The sequence below is a fragment of the Pinus tabuliformis genome, chromosome J (genome assembly GCF_031772625.1).
Source record: "Pinus tabuliformis cultivar Carrire ecotype Pingquan chromosome J, CPIR1, whole genome shotgun sequence".
In the NCBI taxonomy this organism is placed as follows: Eukaryota; Viridiplantae; Streptophyta; class Pinopsida; order Pinales; family Pinaceae; genus Pinus; species Pinus tabuliformis.
This window is the reverse complement of record NC_142295.1, coordinates 621,755,729-621,776,021: the sequence shown is the minus strand read 5'-3', so window position 1 is coordinate 621,776,021 and position 20,293 is coordinate 621,755,729.

Here is a 20,293-nt window from a genome sequence, read left to right as displayed (position 1 = left end):
TTGTATTCAGTAACGCCCTTCGGTTAGTCATTTAAATTCAAAGTTGTCAGTAATTAGTGTGGGTCCCAGATGTCATGAGGAGGAAACATTCCTTGCGAAATATGTTACTAAATAATAATTAAAAATGTGATTTTTATATTTATTATTTTAATAAACTTTGCACAAAGATTTCGACATAGTCAAAACTCTAAACACATGCATTTATTCTCCGCACACGCTTCCTCTGAAATGCCACCTCTGCACATGCAAAACAACTTCTGCACAACTACTTCCATATGCATGCTATATATAACAATCATTAGATTCAATATTGTTAAATAATTGTTGATACAATTGGGTCGGAGGTTGGTTTTATTATTTCAAATTGACAACATAATGGTTTCAAATATGTGCGGAAGGATGGTGTGTGGATTAAGTAACATAAACCTCTGCAATTTGACGTGGCACATCGCTAAGTCTAAGTGATTATTGGTAATATCCATTGACATTCAAAGCTGTCATTAATTGATGTCGGTCCCAAATGTCGTGAGGAGGAAGCATTCCTTGCAAAATATATTTTAATGAACCTTGCACAAAGCTTTTGGCACAATCAAATCTATGGAACATGCATTTGTTCTCTACACAATGCATGTACCCATGTACCCCGTCCTTCACACAATAAAATCTTTGAGCAAATGAAACATAATAATATTTTTTTGAAATGCATAAAATAATCTCAGCATAAGCACATATGTCAATTAACACTTCTTTAGTGTATCATAATCAAGTTCTTTTGTGCTCAAGACTTTCGCAATCAATTGATTAAATAATTAAGCATATGTACAGGGTTGTATTATTGGTGATATTTTAATAATAAATAATAAATATCACCATATTATGAATATTTCTACTCATGATATTGTATATTGGATATGAAGCACATAGATTGATTGTGCGGCATTGTATGTTAGCTTTGCACATACCCCGCTAGTAAAAGCTCCGTACAATGAAACATAACAATATTATTTCTAAATGTGTAGAAAACTATTTGCATAAGCACATATGTCAGTGAACACTTTTCGTAGTGTATTAGAATCAAGTTCTCCTGTTCTCAATACTTTGGCAATCAATTGATTAAAGAATTACACATATGTGCAAGGTTGTATTATTAGCAATATTTTAATTATAAATAATACATATCATTGTTTTATGAATATTGCTACTCATGATATTGTATATTGGCTATGAAGTGCAGAGAAGTTGATTGTGCAACATTGTATGTTAGCTTTTAACTTTTATGCACTCACTCTTCGCACTCAGACAAAGCTTCGCACTCACACATGTGTCTCGATAAAAAATATACAATATCATTACCACCTACGCACATGAACTGTTGAGAAATGGCAACAAGAAATGCCAGATTAATTTGTCCTTGAATTAAACTGAGAAATAAAATTGAATTCTATTCTCATAGAAACTTGTAAATAGTTAATTAAGTTTAATTAACTTAATTAGCTTAGGAATTTCGAGTTGGAAGTCTTTATATAGTCATGTATATGTTCTCCCTAAGTTTTAGGGGTCCAGTATGAGTTTAAATTGAGTTGGAAATTAGATCACTCAGTATTGAGTTAAGTTTAGTTAAATTAGTTCCAAACTGTTTGTGGAACTAATAGAGATTTAACAGTCAATTGGTGCACTAGTGCATCCACAAGTGTCACTCTAGTTAATTGAAGATTCCCTCATCAGAAACTCATGCATTTCAATTATGAGAAAGACTCAGTTGAGACTAGAGTGCAGGGACAGTGTACTATCAGTTGTATTATTTACTGGAGTGTAAATATCATGCATGCATCAGAGATTGATCCTATGTTTGGATTGCGCAGTTTTGGAAGTATGAATTCCCTTTAAATATAGGTTATTCATCCTAGGAATTATGCAAGATATTAGGGGCTTGGAGAGCTGCAGAATTAGCTAAGTGTTGGCCAAGAGCTAGCTTGTGAGCTGAGAGAGTTGAGCATACTTGTACGGAATTGTTTCAGTGATAAAAAGCTTTGTATCTTCACCCATATTTATGATATATGCAATACGGATCGTGGGGTTTTTAGCAGTGGTTTTTCCCATATACATCTTGTGTTATGTGCTATTGATTTATCTTCTTCTTGTTCATATTGTTTTCATCGATATATTGGCTTTCGTTGGTTGAAAGTAGAAGTAGATTCTTGTCATGTGCTTTAGTACATTGCATGAGCTTGTGAATCTACAAGATTTTCTACATGGTATAAGAGCTGAGAACAATATACTAGAGGATATTTCAAATTTTTGAGTTTTGGGTTACAAGTGAAATTTGAATTTGCAATACATACTTTAGGAATGGTAGATTGCATTCTACGGTTTGTGGCTCGAGTATGCCGTGGAAGGCAGATCAAATTTTATAGCCTGGAGGGACAGAATGGAGGCTGTGCTAGAGTAAAATGGCTTGAAGGAATTCATTGATCAAGAAATTCCTAAACCAACAACATCGAATGCACAAAATTTGGCCGAATGGAAGAAGTGTGTGGCGAAGACAAGGCAGATAATCCTTGAGGGAGTTAGAGGCCATATTGTCTTGAGTCTCCATGGAAAGGAAACTCCATATGCTATGTGGAAAACATTGATGGACTTGTATCAGAACAACAGTGACCAAAGGAAATTGGCACTGAAGGACAAACTTTGAAAAATCAAAATGGAGAAAGGCGAGACGATTCCAAAATACTTGACCAAGTTCACTAAGTGTCATGATGAACTTGGAAGTGTTGGAATCATGGTTGCCGAGGATGATATGGTGAGTATTTCTCTTCTAAGACTCCCAAAGAGTTGGCATAGTTATCAGGAATCTGTCAATGGTCGGGAGAAGCTGTTGGCTTGGGAATTATTGTGGTCGGATTTGATGCAGGACGAGATCAGGAGGAACACTAGGGATGACTCTTCATCAAAGATTGATGATGAAGAGAACTATGCCTTACAGATTAATGCGAAGAAGGGGAAAGGGAAAGCTTCCCATTCCAAATCAGATTCTTATCATGGAGGTAAGAAGAAAGACATGATGAAAGTTAAGTGCTTTCATTGTCATGAGTGTTATAGACATATTTGGGCACTGCAACCCCAATCACATATGTCCATAAACCAAGGGCTTCTAATTCCCTAAAATTTTTGTTTCATACCCTAAAGGATCAAGGTCAGTTGATTACATCATCTCCCAGAAGTTCTCCATGAAAAACTACTCAGAACTAGTCAAAGAAGGACCATACAGACTGCCCAGTGATAAAGGTGTGATGCACCTCACCTGCCACATGCAAAAAGTGTGATGCATATTGGAAAGCCCTTCTATAGGGTGCGATGCATGAGAGCAGACAAATGGCACAAGCAGTTTGCTAGGTGGAAACCTAGAGAATCTTCTAGAAACTGCTCATTTAACACTTGCCTCTCTGAGTTCGCCCAGGGATGAGTAAGATATATAAAATCTCCATGTGGAACCAGGAACTATCAGAGAGATGACACCAGAAGTTGACTCACCCCCCTACAAATATCTATAAATGCATCCCTCATCCAAGAGATCCAAAGGTTGGAATTTGGTAATTTGCAAAGAGGTGTTGTTGGTTTCTCTTTGAAGACATTGTTGGGTGATCTTGCTTTGTGTGAGGTGAAGAGGGCTTTCAAGATGGGAGGATGGCGCGGGGTCAAACCAAGTGGTTGTAATCCTCTCTTCTATGACTTTTTACTAATAAAGCTATTTGATTTTTCCTCCATATTCTTGTGTATCTCTAAAATGTTGAGTTGTTATATGCATTTATACAGTCAATATATATCTGATCCTATATTGTTTACAGTAAAAGACCTCTATGCTTTGATGGTATTATGCTGCTGTGAATCTACAGGTGATCTTTGAAGCTTGACAAGTAAGGAAGCAGTGGTGAGATTCTGTCAAAGGGGAAATGAAACAAGCAAGGAGCCAAGCAGAACTGAGGTTGGTACTCTCCGCTTCTTTCTCATCTCTCTCTCGTAAAGGAAAAACAAGTGACTTTAATCTGTTTGTTTCTAAGATAGCTACCCATCTTAGTGGGACTAGTAGCTCTGAATAGACACTAGATTTCCCAATAACAATGAGCTGGGTCATTTTGCTACAAATTGTCCACTAAAGAAGTCCAAGAAGAAGTCCTCAGGAGCATAGACGGGCGAGGCTTTGGCCTCTCAAATAGAATTGGACCTTTCCCCCATTTCATGCATGTTGTCATCAAAGATGGAAAGTGTATGGTACTTAGACAGTGGAGCTTCATTCCACATGACTAGCGACAAAGAGTTATTCAGTGAACTGGAGGAGAAAGATCTCCAGATGCATATCGAGATGGGTGACGACAGGAAGTATAGTGTTACTGGATTAGGCACGATTACTTTTCAAAGGGAGCATGGGGCTCCATTCACTTTGAATAATGTTATGTATGTGCTCAGGCTGAAGAAGAACTTGGTATTCGTTTCCATTCTTAAGGATAGAGGCTATGATGTGATCTTCTCGAAAGGAAAGAAATTCCTTCAACACATAGCCACAGGTCAAGTAAAGAAGATATGGATTCGAGTGAAGAATCTCTATAAGTTGGAGGTAGAGGAGTGTGTTGCTTTGAGCACAAAAGTAGAAAGGGTGTAGAGCCAAGACATTGGAAAGTTGTGGCACAGGTTATTGGGTCGCTTGCATCATAGGGCTTTGAAGATATTGCAGAAGATCTCTACCAGTCTTCCCAAAGGTACGCTTGAGCAATTTGATACATGTAAAGGGTGTACTTTGGGAAAATACACCAAGTCTTCCATTCATGACAAAGACAGTCGAGAAGAGGCTATTCTAGAGTGAGTCCATTCAGATGTGTGTGGAACATTCTCAATAGCATCCATGGCCAAACATAGGTATTATGTTATTATTTTTTATGACTATTCTCGTAAATGTTGGATATTTTTCATGCAGAAAAGGATCAAACTTTCACAAAGTTTTGTGAGTTTAAAGCATTGGTGGATAAAACGTCAGGAAAGAAGGTTAAATCTCTACATAGTGATAACAATGTTGATTATGTCTCAAATGAGTTTAAGAAGTTATGTGCAGTGGAAGGGATTAAACAGGAGTTGACAACACCCCATAACCCTCAACAAAATGGGGTGGTTGAGAGGAAGAAAATAAGCATAGTAGGGGAAGTGAGGGAAATGTTGCATGATCAGGGTCTACCACTACACTTGACATGGGCTGAGGCATGCAACACATTGATTTATGTTTAGAACCGTAGCCCACATCAGATACTTCAGATGAAGATACCAAAGGAGTCTTATTCCAGTAAGAGGCCAGATGTTGGTCACTTCAGGATTTTTGGGTCATTAGTTAATTTCCATGTGACCAAAGATGTAAGGAAGAAGCTTTAGCCCACAACAAAGTTGTGGATATTTTTGGGGTACACTAATACACCTCACAACTATTGGGTTTGCTTGCCAACTAACAGTATGGCAGTGGTTTGTAGGGATGTCAGATTTGATGAGGAGAAGGTCATGTGAGTTTCCCTTGAGAGGGAGATTAAGCTACATGCGATGAGGAGATTTTAGCTCCTAAGGTTGGGGAGCCTCATATTGATGTGGATCAGCCACATGTAGAGGATCCAAGAGTGGAGACATCCACTCAGGCAGAGTCTTCTAGAGAGGGAATAAAGCGCACCAGAGATGCTGAAAGATTGTTGGATGATGCGCGGGAGAATGTGGGAGCACCCACTTCTCGCCACAAGCAGAGGAGGTCACCTGAGAGGTACACTGGATACATGGCTCTTATGGGCAAATGTGTTGTAACAGAGACATCTTCCTTTAAGGAAGCAGTGCAGCAGCCAGTTTGGGTTGATTCCATGGTGGAGGAGTATGACTCCATAGTTCGTAACAGTGTTTGGGATGTGGTCCCAAGACCGGAGGACAAGTTAGTGGTGAGCTCCCATGGGATTTACAAGGTAAATAAATCTACAAATGGTAGTGTGGAGAAGAATAAGACTAGATTTGTCATCTGTGGCTTTTCACAGGTAGAGAGGATTGACTATGATGAGACCTTTGCTCTTGTTTCAAGGTACTCATCAATCAAATCTATATTGGCACTATCATCACATATGGGTTGGAAGATACATCAGATGGATGTAAAGATAGCCTTCCTTAATGACATGGTTGAGGAAGAAGTGTGCATAGAGCAGCTTGAAGGTTTTGAGACCTTTAACCATGAGTTGCATGTGTGTCAGCTCAAGAGTGCGTTGTATGGGCTGAAGCAAACACCCTGTGCTTGGCACACCAGGATAGATAGCTACTTCACCGGGTTGGGCTTCACAAGAAATGAAGCGGATGAAAACTTGTATCACATAGTGGTGGAAGGTAAATTGTTGATCATTGTACTTTATGTTGATGATCTCATACTGACAGGCGATGATTAGTTGATCAAGTCTTACACGGAGGACCTTGCAAGAGAGTTTGAGATGAAGGACATGGGGCCCATGCATTACTTTCTTAGCATGGAGGTATGGAAAGGATATGGGGAGTTGTTTCATGTCAGGGCAAGTATGCCAATGAGATGCTCAGGAGATTCTGCATGGAGAGCAGCAAACCCATGGAGACTCCTTTAGCAGGTAACTGGAGGAAGGAGGATGCTACTTCAGGGGAAGTAGTGGAAGCTATTGTTTACAGGCAACTTGTGGGTTCACTCATGTACTTGGTGAACACACGACTAGATATAGGTTATGCAGTTAACTAGCTTAGTCAAGCGATGGTTAGGCCGACCACGATGTATTGGAAGGCAGGAAAGCATGTGTTGAGATACCTCAGGGGCACTTTTGAGTTCTCAGTATGGATTATGGTACATAGAACAAAGGGAGTGAAGCTTCAAGGCTTCACCAATGTAGATTGGGAAGGGATTACATCTGACAGGAAGAGCACATCGAGAGGGATCTTAAGTATTGGTTCAACAACAGTTTCTTAGTACAACAGGAAACATAGATCAGTTGCACTCAGTTCGAAAGAGGAAGAGTACATGGTTGCGAGTCAGGCAGCATGTGAGGCCATCTGGATGAGGAAGATCCTGGTTGGTTTGTTTAGTCAATAGAAGGATCCAACTGTGATTTACTGTGATAATCATAGTTATATCAAACTCTCTAAAAATATTGTTTTTCATGATCAGTCCAAGCATATTGATATCCAGTATCATCATATCAAAGGTTGTGTATTGAGGCAGATTATGTTGTTAGAGTACATTCCCACGGAGGAGCAAGATGTTGACATTTTGACAAAGGTATTGTCAAGATGTAAATTCGAGTTTCACAGAGACATGATTAGGGTAGCTAATAATCCCTTTCTTGTTGAGAGGGAGTGTTGAGAAATGCCAACAAGAAATTCCAATTTAATTTTTCCTTGAATTAAAATGAGAATTAAAATCGAATTCTATTCTCATAGCAACTTGTAAATAGTTAATTAAGCTTAATTAACTTAATTAGCTTAGGAATTTAGAGTTGGAAGTATTTATGTTATCATGTATATGTTCTCCCTAAGTTTTAGGGGTCCAGTATGAGTTTAAATTTAGTTGGATATTAGATCACTCAGCTTATTGAGTTAACTTTAGTTAAATGGAGAGATGGGGAGCTATTCTTTCCTACCAGATTGGCTCTTCTGTCTTTCTTACCCATAGGGAGTTGCTCATGCTTTCCCACACAGATTGGAAGGTCCTCACTAACGCTCGGAGCTTGGTGCTACGATGGGTCGGTAGGCCAGCTCTGCTTCCAATACCAAATAGAAGCACTTAGCTGGGGTTGCTGCCGGGGTTGCCGGTCTTAACTGCTCACGCCCGGATATATGGGAAATTCCCTAAGAAAAGGTGGCGTTGCCCATCCAGAGTCATACTAGCCGTACCACGCCCTGATATACGGTAAATTCACTACTGAAAGGTGGCGTATGTGGTAAATAGTGGAGTGAGCTAACCAGGCGGAAAAATGAGAGATAGAGCTTATTCAATAGGGGTGGAAAATGAAGTAAGCAAAGAGGGCCTATAAAGTGATTTTGGTGCTCCCAAACTTCTCCGAACACCTAAACATAAGGTGAAACCGCAAGGTTATACCTATACCTACCTTCCCTTCCTTTAGGTCGAGGTCATTTATGGACCGTTAGGGAGAGGGTCGGTCATTCATGCATGCTTCCTAAGAGAAGATAAGACCAGCTCGGCTCGGACACCTGCTTGCTTCCTAAGATTCCCAGCCTGACCTGACTGAAAGGTAGGTGCATTTTGCTCGCGGCTCAGCGTTAGAGGCCGTTTGAGGCTAGGACCGGCCAGCCAACCCAGCCAGATAGATCTCCTTCGAGACCCGGCTGTGGTGCCACTTAAAGTGTCTGTGGTGGATAGATCTCCTTCGAGCTAGACCCAACTCGGATAGATGTGGTGCTGATCCCCGCATGACCAAAGGGGAGACATGGGAAAGCCAACAGCACTTTCCAAACTGTTTGTGGAACTAATAGAGAGTTAACAGTCAGTTGGTGCACTAGTGCATCCACAAGTGTCACTCTAGTTAACTGAAGATTCCCTCATCAGAAACTCATGCATGTCGATTCCGAGAAATATCCAATTGAGACTAGAGTGCAGGGACAATGTACTATCAGTTGTATTATTTACTGTAGTGTAAATATCATGCATGCATTAGAGATTGATCCTATGTTTGGATTGCACATTTTTGGAAGCATGAATTCCCTTTAGATATGGGCTATTCATCCTAGGAATTTCATAAGAGATTAGGGGTTTGGAGAGTTGCATAATTGGCTGTGTTGTCCAAGAGCTAGCTTGTGAGCTGAGAGAGTTGAGCATACTTGTGTGGAATTTTTCTAGTGAGAAGAAGCTTTGTATCTTCACTCATATTTCTGATATATGCATTACAGATAGCGGGGTTTTGAGCGGTGGCTTTCCCCAGATACATCTTGTGTTATGTTCCATTGATTTATCTTCTTCTTGTTCATATTGTTTTCATTGATCTATTGGCTTCTGTTGGTTGAAAGTAGAAGTAGATTCTTGTCATGTTCTTTAGTACACTGCATGAGCTTATGAATCTACATGATTTTCTACATGAACTACCACATCCATACAACTTCATCTGCATAGCTACTTTCGTACTCAATGCATTTGTTCTTCACACACACTTTGTATGAACATCCACCTCTGTACATGCACAACTACATCTGCATAGCTTCCTCCACACATGCAGAACCACTTCCGCACAACTCTCTCCACAAAGATTCCTCCGCACAAATCCTTTCGCGTAGCTAGTTTTGTACACATGTTATATATAACAATCATTAGATTCAACATTATTAAATAATCATTGATACATCTTGGTTGGAATTCGATTCTCTTGTTTGGAAATGACAACATAATGGTTTCAAATCTGTGTGGAACAAGGAACATAAACCTTCGCACTTCGACGTGGTAAAATCACTAAGATATCTTCGTATTGCGAATGGCATCAAAATTTTGTTTGCACATCAGACTTGGAGTATTTTTATTTAATGGTAATGCCATGTCTATCATCCAATTTACATATGACTTTCCTTTCTCTCTGTAATATTGTTCTACTTGTTTATATTCATTCTTTATCTTCACATAACCTTGAATATAATAAAATTTGAAAGCCATATTTCATTACACATGCAACAATGTAACTAACCATTAGAAGAGACAACTAAACTATGTCAAGATAATAGGTCCACCTTGCCATGCAAAAAGGTTTGCTTCCTTCATCATGTTGACTATCTTTGTTGTAAAGGTTTGCATCTCATACTAAACAAGGCAATTCAAATATGGAGAATTACTAGTACATATAAAAAGTAAACATGATAAGGGCCCACCTTACCCTGCAAAAATTTCTTCATTATGAAGTTTTTCTCATATTATAGAAAATATATAATATGACTATAATGTCAAAACGTAAACACAAGTACCAATTAATAATAAATAATGCATATCTCTGTATTCTAAATATCGCCAGTTAATTTTCATAGATTTGTGAATAAATTTACCATTAAATAAATTTGACTTTGTTATTATGCTAATATAATTTAATTTATATGTATGATTTTTGGGTTTATAATTTTTTAAGTTGGGCATTCCTTGTGTAGAGCTTTCACTATGCGAAAGAAGATTGCTCCGCACAATGAAACTTTTCATTGTAAACTTCGGACAATGACAGATATGTATAAGGATATTTGCTAATTAATTGATTAAAAGTTTTTAATAACACATAATTAGCCAATGAAGCTCATTAATTGATTAAAAGTTGTAATGTCACTATCAAATCTTAACTAAGGTGAATCGCAGTTAGTAATTATATTCTTAAGAGATCTATGTCTTAGATCCAAACTACTGTCAAATGTTAATTTTCATTTTAATCAATAATGCAACATAAGATATAAAAAAGTTCTCAAAGCATGTGTTCGAGAACAAATAAAACATGTTATCATAAAATTGATAGAGTCAAATAGTTTTAAATGAAAAATAGTTATTGTAGTTCAATCTATAAATAGCAAATACTTCAAAGCTTGTTTAGATTCAAGACATAGGCATTAAAAACAAACTTTCTCAACAGAATTGAAACTGTAATACCAATATTTATTTGATTGTATGCAGAAAGGGTGTGTCATAAAAATAAATAATTAATTAATATGGATAGTCACAGTCACAGTGACCTTTGATTATGAAAAATGTGGTAGTGTGGATCAACTACAATGAAAATTTTCTCCAGATTTCTATATTCCACGAAATGAAATTTGTGCAGTTCTGAAGACATTGTGCTAGCATTCTCTTATTAAGAGATATATGTCTAAGATCCAAACTATTGCCAAATGTTCAATTTCATTTAAAGCAATAACACGACAATGAATATAATAGAAAATCTTAAAGCATATTTTCATAAATTTATAGAAAACATTATCATAACCTTCATACAAAATCAGATTCAACAAGAATTGTGTTCAAAATCAACTGCTAATGAACATAGTTATAATTCAGATATGTACAAGATCATATTCAAAACATAGTCATAAAAGTCAAATTTGTTGAACATAGATGGAATTGTGCAAGGAAAAATGTAAAGTAAATGCATTTATTCCGGCGGAAACTAGTATTGCGCTTCTATAATTGTAACACTAAAAAGGGCATATGCAACCAGAAAACAACAATTTGTATATAGTAATTAGAAAATACCCCCCCCCCCCCATCCGATCCCATCCACAATATCGCCCCTATTAGCTTATTTGACTTCCCCCTGACAGGTTTGCTGACTAGAAAATGAAAACCCAATCCTAGATTCTCCAATTTGATGGTGCTTTAAAAAGAAACCCAAGGGTGGCAGGAGGGAGAGGGATTCTCTTCAATCGTGAAGGAATAAGAGTGGATAAGTATGCCTGGGGACTAGGTATCAGGACCAATAATGAAGCGGAAGTTTATGGCTTATATATGGGGCTCCTCCTAGCCTAGAAGAGGGAATTTAAAAACATTACAATTCTGGGTGACTCCCTCTTGGTAATTAGACACTTAAGAAATTCCTCCCTTGCACAAGATAATCACCTAAGCCAGACGCTTATTCGTGTTCAAAGCATTCTTCTTTCCTTTGAAATATTGCGAGCCTGACACATTCTCTCAAACATTAACCCAGAGGAAGACCTAATGGAAAATAAATAGTGTAGCTTAAATAAAGTGTCTTTAGAAATTAATGGAGTCCCTAGTTTCTACGCTATCCCCTAACTTTTGTTAGAAAATTGGAAAGGAAAAAAAAAAATTCTTTATGTTGATAATTACTTGTGATGTCTTTATATTATTATTAACTTTCTTATGTTCTCTTTTATCATTGTTCATAAAGAAGTTACCAAAACCAAAACACAAATATCAAGGACACTAGATGTAGGCACTTAACCAGGGCTAAAACCCTATATAGAGGAAAACCCAGTCAAAGAAATATTCCTTCAGTAATTCAAAATGAGATGGACCAAGACCTTCCTCCTCCACCAAGTCAGCCTTCCAAAATGATTCAACAACCTTCAATAATCTATTATTGTCAAATAGTTTCAGAAATCCATAAATTCGACTTCTCAACTTCATAACTTTGACCCCCAGCAGCAGAATTTTGTCCCAGCAACAAAACATAAGTTTTGACCCTTCCAGTAGCTTAGCACCTTCACATGTGAGAGAGAGAGAGAGAGAGAGAGAATATCGAATTCTTATACTTGAGATAGGCCTCCTTATCCTTCGCCAACCCTTTTCAACTTCTTAAATTTGCACTTTTTATTGCCCCAGTAATTGCAGATCAAACTTGATGAGTGAGTTCTCCAAATGAGGTCAATTTTCTGCCTTTATATACTAGTTTATGCCCCTCGGTTTAGGTTGACTTGTCTAATTTGAGGCCGACTTGGTGGAGGAGCCCTAGAAGACCTAATTTACATGAAAATAAATTTATTTCTTGACAAATAAATCCCAAGAAGGGTTCTTTACATTATGACATGACAAGGACACTTGAAATAAACCCTAGAGGCCTGAAATGGAGGCTTTGACCTATAAAAAAATTGACCCAAGCATGAAACCCATGCTTTAATAAGTCAATTTCTTTAATAATAAAATTTATTTTTCTTTCTTTTGATAAATACATTACATCATGACTCACGTACAATTATGAAGACCCATACTAGTTACATTTTTCAACACTCCCTCTTAACTAGGGAGGTATTCATAATTACAAATATATAGAGGTACATGGAAGATATCCAAAATGAACTATAAATATTTCTAACACACTCAATGCTACATACTAGAAACCTAACCAGGATATTCTATCTGGGTGGGACTAAGATGAACTCAAGCTTTCAGCCAGTCTAGGTACCATTAGTCTTACTTGTGAACCATCAACCTAGGGATCTAAGTGCATATCGAAGGTTAGAGCACCATGACCAATGACACGCTCCCTCTTCAGGATCTAGACGTCAACACCTAGGTCGGTCAAATGTCCTCCCAAGCATCATCCATTAGATGGTTCATCTCTCCCTAAAAAACTAGATATATCCATTTGTCAAAGCATGCTTCCTAAGTGTTCATACTTATTTATGGAGAGATTTACCTGTTCAAACAAAAACCCAAATCAAAAATAAACTTTCAAATATACATATACAAGTAAACACAAACCTTTGGGGTTCTCAATCACCTAGATTCCACTTAGTTATTCATATTCAAATATTCAGAAGCTTTTCTTCTTTCATTTCTTCAGTAGCACCAATACATTCTCAATACATTGCAGATCTATTCATTCTCTGATTTCTTCTACAAGGTATCTGTCTCCCTCTCATTTGGGGAGATGTACTCTTTTCTTCTAACCATGGTACCCCTTAACTTAAGTAGATCAACAATTTTCTTCTTCTATAACATCGGTGATGCTCTTCAACCTTTCATGACTTCATCAAGGTCATCTTAATCATCATCATCCTTATAGCTTCCTTCATCATGCTCATCATTTTTTTCGATTAAGAAAATCTCCAACATCTTGAAGATTATGTACCTGCAAAATTTTAATAGCAAGCACAACCAAATACATATAGAAGCATGAGGTTAATTATGTTAAGTTCTTATAATGGAAGCATCAAAGCATTCATACTTTAAAATATAAACAATTAAACCTAGATAGATTCATAATTATCAAGAGACATGTATTTTTACATACTAGACTTCAACTTCTTGCTAGGGATTTGTCATAAATCCTAGACTTCATATTCGAGATACAAAGCCTTAAATATTAGCAATTCAATCAAAAAACAATTGTACTATGCATATAAGGTATCTTCAATTTGTTTTTACCTGACATATTTCTACTAGGGTTTGTAAAAAACCCTAGATGTTGTCATTATATCGAAAACAATATCATCATATACTAGAATATTAATCTTCTACGAGGGTTTTACAGACCCTAGACTTTTGCAAACTAAGACATGAGTATCAACAATTAGGTTAACATACTTATATGTATATATATATATATATATATATATATATATATATATATATATATATATATATATATATATATATATATATATATATATATATATAGGATTTCATGCACTAGCATCTCATATCAATAATCATACGTACTAGGTAAACCTAGGACACAAACATCAATACATCAAAGTTAGATATACAACAACTTCATTCAGACTAGGGTTTCCTCATTTTAGATAATACAAGGGTCTTTCTTAAAAACCCTAAAGTTCTAGGGTTTCAATACATAACATAGACATTGACAGCAAATTCTAAAGGACTAGGGTTTTCATCATAACAATGCCAAAACCCTAGACATCAAGAGAATAAGATTTCTAGACTTCATCAACAACCCTAAGTGCACTAGGGTTTCTTAATCAATATTGACTTACCCTTAGGTTAAGGTTTTATAGTGAACCTTTTTAGAGTTCCACGAGAATGATAATATAATGAGGGTAGATTCAATCTAATGATTAATCACCCTAACCAAAATCTTTGTGATTTAAAACCCTAGATATAATGATGTCAGTAATGTAAAGAAAATTTTCAAAAGAGAATGAATATACCTTTTCTATGAAGAGAAATTTATGAAAAAGTTTATAGTCTAAGACATACCTTGAGTTTATTCTTAACAAACCTTCTAGGATATCAATTATTGATGGGCATCCATGCTTCAAATATATCCTTTGAAGTCTCCTCAATAATCTTGCGCATTTAGTAAGCTTTCCTAACCAAGGAAAAAATAAAAAATAAAATTTTTATTAGCATATAATATAAACAAGTCTTGATATGAAGGGAAACCAAAGATAAGGAGGAGACAAAGAACAAGATACTTATCTTTCAGTGAAATGGTGAGGGTTCCCTCTTAATCCAATATCTAGGGATGCCTATAACTCATCAAAATAATTCAAAAGTGTTCTAACAAGACATGTTAGGCCTGCAAACTCTAGGAATAAAAACATAAAGGAAAAGAATACAAAACTTAAAATAGAATCATATGTGAGGGATAGTATTCCCTAAGAGTTATTGGAAAATAGATCTTTGGCCTTGGATTCTTCAATCTTGTTTCTCTTAGGTGGAGATTCTTCTACAACATTTGCATGTTCCCTTTCTCTCTTCTTATTACTTGGATTCTCAGAACAATGACTTTTATAATGACCCATGTTATGACAATTGTAGCATTCAATCTTTGATAGGTCAAATTTCTTCTTTGGTCCCTTGAACTTCTCGAAGGTTCCCTTCTTCTTGTGATCAGCGGAATAGGCATTAGATATGTTTTTTCTTCATCCTCCTTCTTGTTGTTTACTAACGATACTCTAGCTTCTTCTTGACTACATGCATTCCGCATGTGTTCAAATGATGGATTATCCTTCCAGTTGTTGAGTCATGATGCAAAGGCACTCCAAAATTTTGGTAGTCCTCGAAGAGCAGTGATTACGAGCTCCTTTTCTTGGAAAAATTAATCTACTTCTTGGAGTTCATCTCTAATTCTAGATATCTTTATGTTGTAGCAGCTACAACCACCCTTCAAAATTTCGCCTATGCTTTTATTATGGAGCCTTCCTTCCTATCCACAAGAGATTATCTTGCACTAATATTCATGTTATGACTGAGACTTATATTTTTCACTTTTGCTTGTGTTTTCTTGTTTCCACACTTAACTCATATTTCTAAGTCACAAGTTGATCTCCCGACTTGGTCTCACAGTAGTTTTGGGCTTGCCTCCAGAAACTGCACAATGCTTGAGGGAAAGAAGCTTTGATGATTAGAATTGCGTAGTTTAGACTGGCAATCAACCTTGAGCTCAGAAATTACGTAGTCATGTAAGGCAGCCTAGCACTGAGCCTAGAAACTATGCAATCCCTCAATGAGCTCAGAAATTGTGTAGTGCATTGAGCTGAAAAGTTTCCCAGTTCCCCAGAATTGTGCAATCTTTCCCAGCAGTGTGCATGGAAACTTTCCCCCAAAAAGGAAAAAAAATAAAAATCATCCCTAAAAAATAGGGATCCATTATTAGTATCCCGAAGGAGGCACTTTTGATATGTTTAGAAACTTTCGTCAAGTGTCACTTTTTCCTTGATTTTAGGCATATGCGTACCCTTATTTGCTCAAATCTATTTAATCATTGCCTCTAGAGCTCATTTCCACATTCGATCTTGGAGCTCGAGGATTCACGAGGAGATTAAGGAACCTTCAGCGCGGTTGTCGTTGCTTTTCTAGGTAAGTTTCACTTTTGTCGTCTTTTGTCGCTTTTTTTGTTTCTTTTTGTCGTTTCGCTTATGTAAGTGATGTTTTACTTACCTATCTTCATAGTTGGTGTTTCTACTTATTTTAACTTGTAGAAGTGTTTTCTAGTTTTTTTATTTCCTTTCACAAGTGTCACATCGATTTTCCTATTTTTATGCCAATGGTCATCGTTGCAGTGAATCTCCTTACATACTTCATTTTCCTTCTGTTTGATCAGTTTTTACACTTGATCTACATTGATTTACTCATACTTAGTAAGTTTTTTCACTCAAGCTCACATAATCATTCACTTATGCTCATTTTTCACACTTCCACCGGGCAGATCTGCACTTTCCTTCTTCAGATCTTACCTTGTCCAATTGGGAACTACGCAATCCTAAGGCTCAAGCCGAGAGCTTGGCATCTGGAACTCTATAGTTCACAGTACAATATGGCCCAACTGTGCATTGCATAGTTCTAGGGGTCAACCTGTCACATTGTCCACTGAGACTGTGTAATGCTCAGTCTCTCCCAGTCTGAACTACGAATTATACAGCCTCAAGTCTCAGGCTTCACCCTTTGCTGTTAGCACTTCACATTGCGCAATTCCCACAACTAGTCTCCCTTGTTTGTTGATGAAAATTGCTCAATTCCTCTCATCAATTTCCCAGTTTGTTGCTTGATCATGCTTTGAAGGTAGATTTGTTAAAGCTAATGTTTTCTTACCATGAGTGTCTTTTTTGTCCCACAGATAAAACAATTGTGAAGCACTTCTCTCCAAAAGTCATTGCTACCATGGAACCAAAGAGAGATGCTTCAAAAGAGACCACGGAAAGAAGTATTGGGGAAGCAGCTGAGAAAACACCTATAGACATGCCAGTGTATGCAGAATCTCAACTATTTATAGTAAATGGGTCAACACTAACATGGCATCAAGTTAATGAATCTATTTCATAAAAGAGCCTTGAGGCAGATCTAGAGGACCCGCGGGTTCATCTCAATATCTAGTAGTCAGGACTAGACAAGGTTGCATGCAGATATCCAACCTTCCCATGTGCAGATGTCATAAGCTGGATTATTTCATAAATCTATGAGAAGACCATGACATTCAACAGTACCAGCAGACAAAATCTTGCTACCTTTCATGGCAGAAGATTATTAGCGCATGTATCACTTTCCCGAGCCAGTGAAACTCGTGGACTCATTTTTCTATGCCACCAACATCTATGTGAATACACGAGACATTCTCAAAGGCTGGGTGAAAGAGCCATCAAATTTTTGACAGACACCCACCCATTCATATAAGATAAAGTCTCTCAAGAAGGCCTACCAGCTCTTGGTTATCTTAGCTTGTAGGATCCATGGTCAAAAAAGCATGGAGACATTTCCTGAAGGGTGGGAAGTCTTATTGAACTAGGTTGTGAATGAGGGGAAGTCGTTCAATTGGTCAAATTTGTTGGCTTGACAGTTGAGATCCCATGTAGCATAGGCCTAGAGTCCTCCCAAGGGTGAGCAAGCAATGTTTTATGTCTACATATTTACTGGATGCAATTTGTGCACAACATCAGTTTCCTGGCATGAACTATACATGGACACCATGAGAAATTGTTGTGCATATCTATTGCAAGTTTCTATCAGATTGCATTCATTGAGGAGTATTGGAACATCTAACTCACCATTTCATCATCTCGCTTTACAAGCTCATCTTTGAAGAAGATCCACCTTGCATGTCACGAGGATAAATGGAGGAAATAACAGAGATCATAGATTGGTATGGCTCACCAGGTGGCACCTTCCTTAGCCTTGTTTGGTGGAGAGAAGGTGCCACATGTTTTACCAAGGTATGCCATTGACAAGCTTGTCATGTAAGAAGTGTCATATCATCTGTTAGGTCCCTATACTACTAGTGTAACCCCTTATTGTTATTAGTGCAACCCCTTTATTATATTTGTGTGCCCATGTAGTCCCCATATTGTTATTATTGTGCCCCATAGAAGCCCACTATTGTTATTGTTGTGCCCTTACATTATTAGTGTTATGTCAGCTCTAATTACATTATGACCCCTTAGACTCCTATATATAGAAAGGAGGTCTTGTCATTGGTATCAGCCAAGAATTGTTCATTTGTGTAAAGTAAAGAAGGTTTCCCCCTCGAAGAGGCTGATTTATAAGGCATTGATCTATCTTTTCTATCTTTTTGTGAGCTGGTTTCATAACATTTGGTATCAGAGCTTTGGATTCTAGGGTTTCGCTGCTCCAAACAGGTCATCGTGGAATTTTCGATATAAATTTTTTTTTATGAAGTTTCAAAAGCTAAAAAAAACCCATTTGAGCTGAAATCATTCTAAACCTTAGGTCCAAATTTCAAATCTTGTCTCACTATATTTTCAGAGATATGATCTAAGGAAGTTAGGGTTTTTGCAAGCTCTAGAATTCCATCTCAAATAGGTAATCGTGGAATTTTCGCTATAATTTGTTTTCTACGAAGGTTCAGACTCTAAAATTAAAATCCATTTGAGCTGAAATCATGGTGAAGCTCGGGCCTGAATTTCAAATCTTTTTTGTCTATATTTTCAAAGATACAATCCAAGACATTTAGGGTTTTTGCAAGCTCCCGAATTACATCCCAAACAGGTGACCTGGGGAAAATCGTCATAACTTTCTCTCTGAGCATCAAATTGAAATTTCGTAAGAATATAGAGAAAGAGGATGGACTGTAATTTTCTGTGTATTTTTTTTAGGTCTGAAGGTCGAAATAGTAACACGTGGCACTTCGTACAATTTTGCTCTACTGAAAACGTATATAATAAGGTCATCTTGGGAGATTGGGCATAGCCCTTTCTTGGAGAGTCCAATTAAATTAGACTAGCGGCATTGGAAAGAGGACGCAAAGGGCTACTGCTGGTAGCAATTTCAGACCTTGGAGATCTGAAATTACAGAGTTACAGGCATTTCAAGATCGAGCTCCTAAAATCAAGAAAAGGCGATATGAGGAAGTTTGATGGAAAGGATCCGGTAAATTGGATACTACAGATGGAACAATATTTTGATCTACATGGTGTACAACTATTACAAAATGTACGTATTGCATCTTCACACTTAGAATCGAATCAATTTTTATGGTATAAAGGGATTTTTTCTCGTAAACCACTTGTCACTTGGTCAATTTTCACGGAGGAAATGATAGCACATTATGAGGATACAAAGAGAAACACCTTCTTTAGCCAATTTATAAATCTCAAACAAAAGGATTCAATGGCAGAGCACATTGTGGACTTCCAAAAATTAAATATAAGGGTAAATGATATTCCAGAGAAGAAAAGGATTGATGTCTTCATAGGGACTTTAAAGGATAACATTCAACATGAGGTTCGTCTTTGGGACCTTATTCATTGGAGAAGGCATTCAGGTTGGCAAGAAAAATTGGAAGTGGAATTATGGAAACAAGGAATCCTACCACTCACAACTATAAATATGGAAATGTTTTTTCTCCTAGCATTCCATAGCCTGCAAGGTTTATGCCACAACAATTGGAAGAAAAAAGAGAAAAAGGAATTTGTTAAATTTTTTATAGAAAATACACTAAAGGTAATAAGTGTGATGAGAAGAAATTATTGTACATAGATTGTGAAGAGGAGGAAGAAAAGGATCAAGAAACATCAAAAGAAGAGGATATACACCAGGAACCAACCCCAGAGAAAGAAGAAATGAATCTGATTATATCTTGTAAATCATTGGCAAGAATTACCACTCCTCAAACTCTCAAGATAGAAGGACATATCAAGAAGAAAAAGGTTCAAGAAGTGAAAGATCACATCAAGCATCAAGGAATGAATCCGACCATATATTGTAATGCATTGGCAAGAATTACCACTCCTCAAACTATCAAGATAGAAGGACATATCAAGAAGAAAAAGGTAATAGTGTTGATTGATTCGGGCAACACCCATAATTTTATTCATTGTTTGATAGCGAAGGAATTGAATTTCTTCCTATATCGAGCACCAG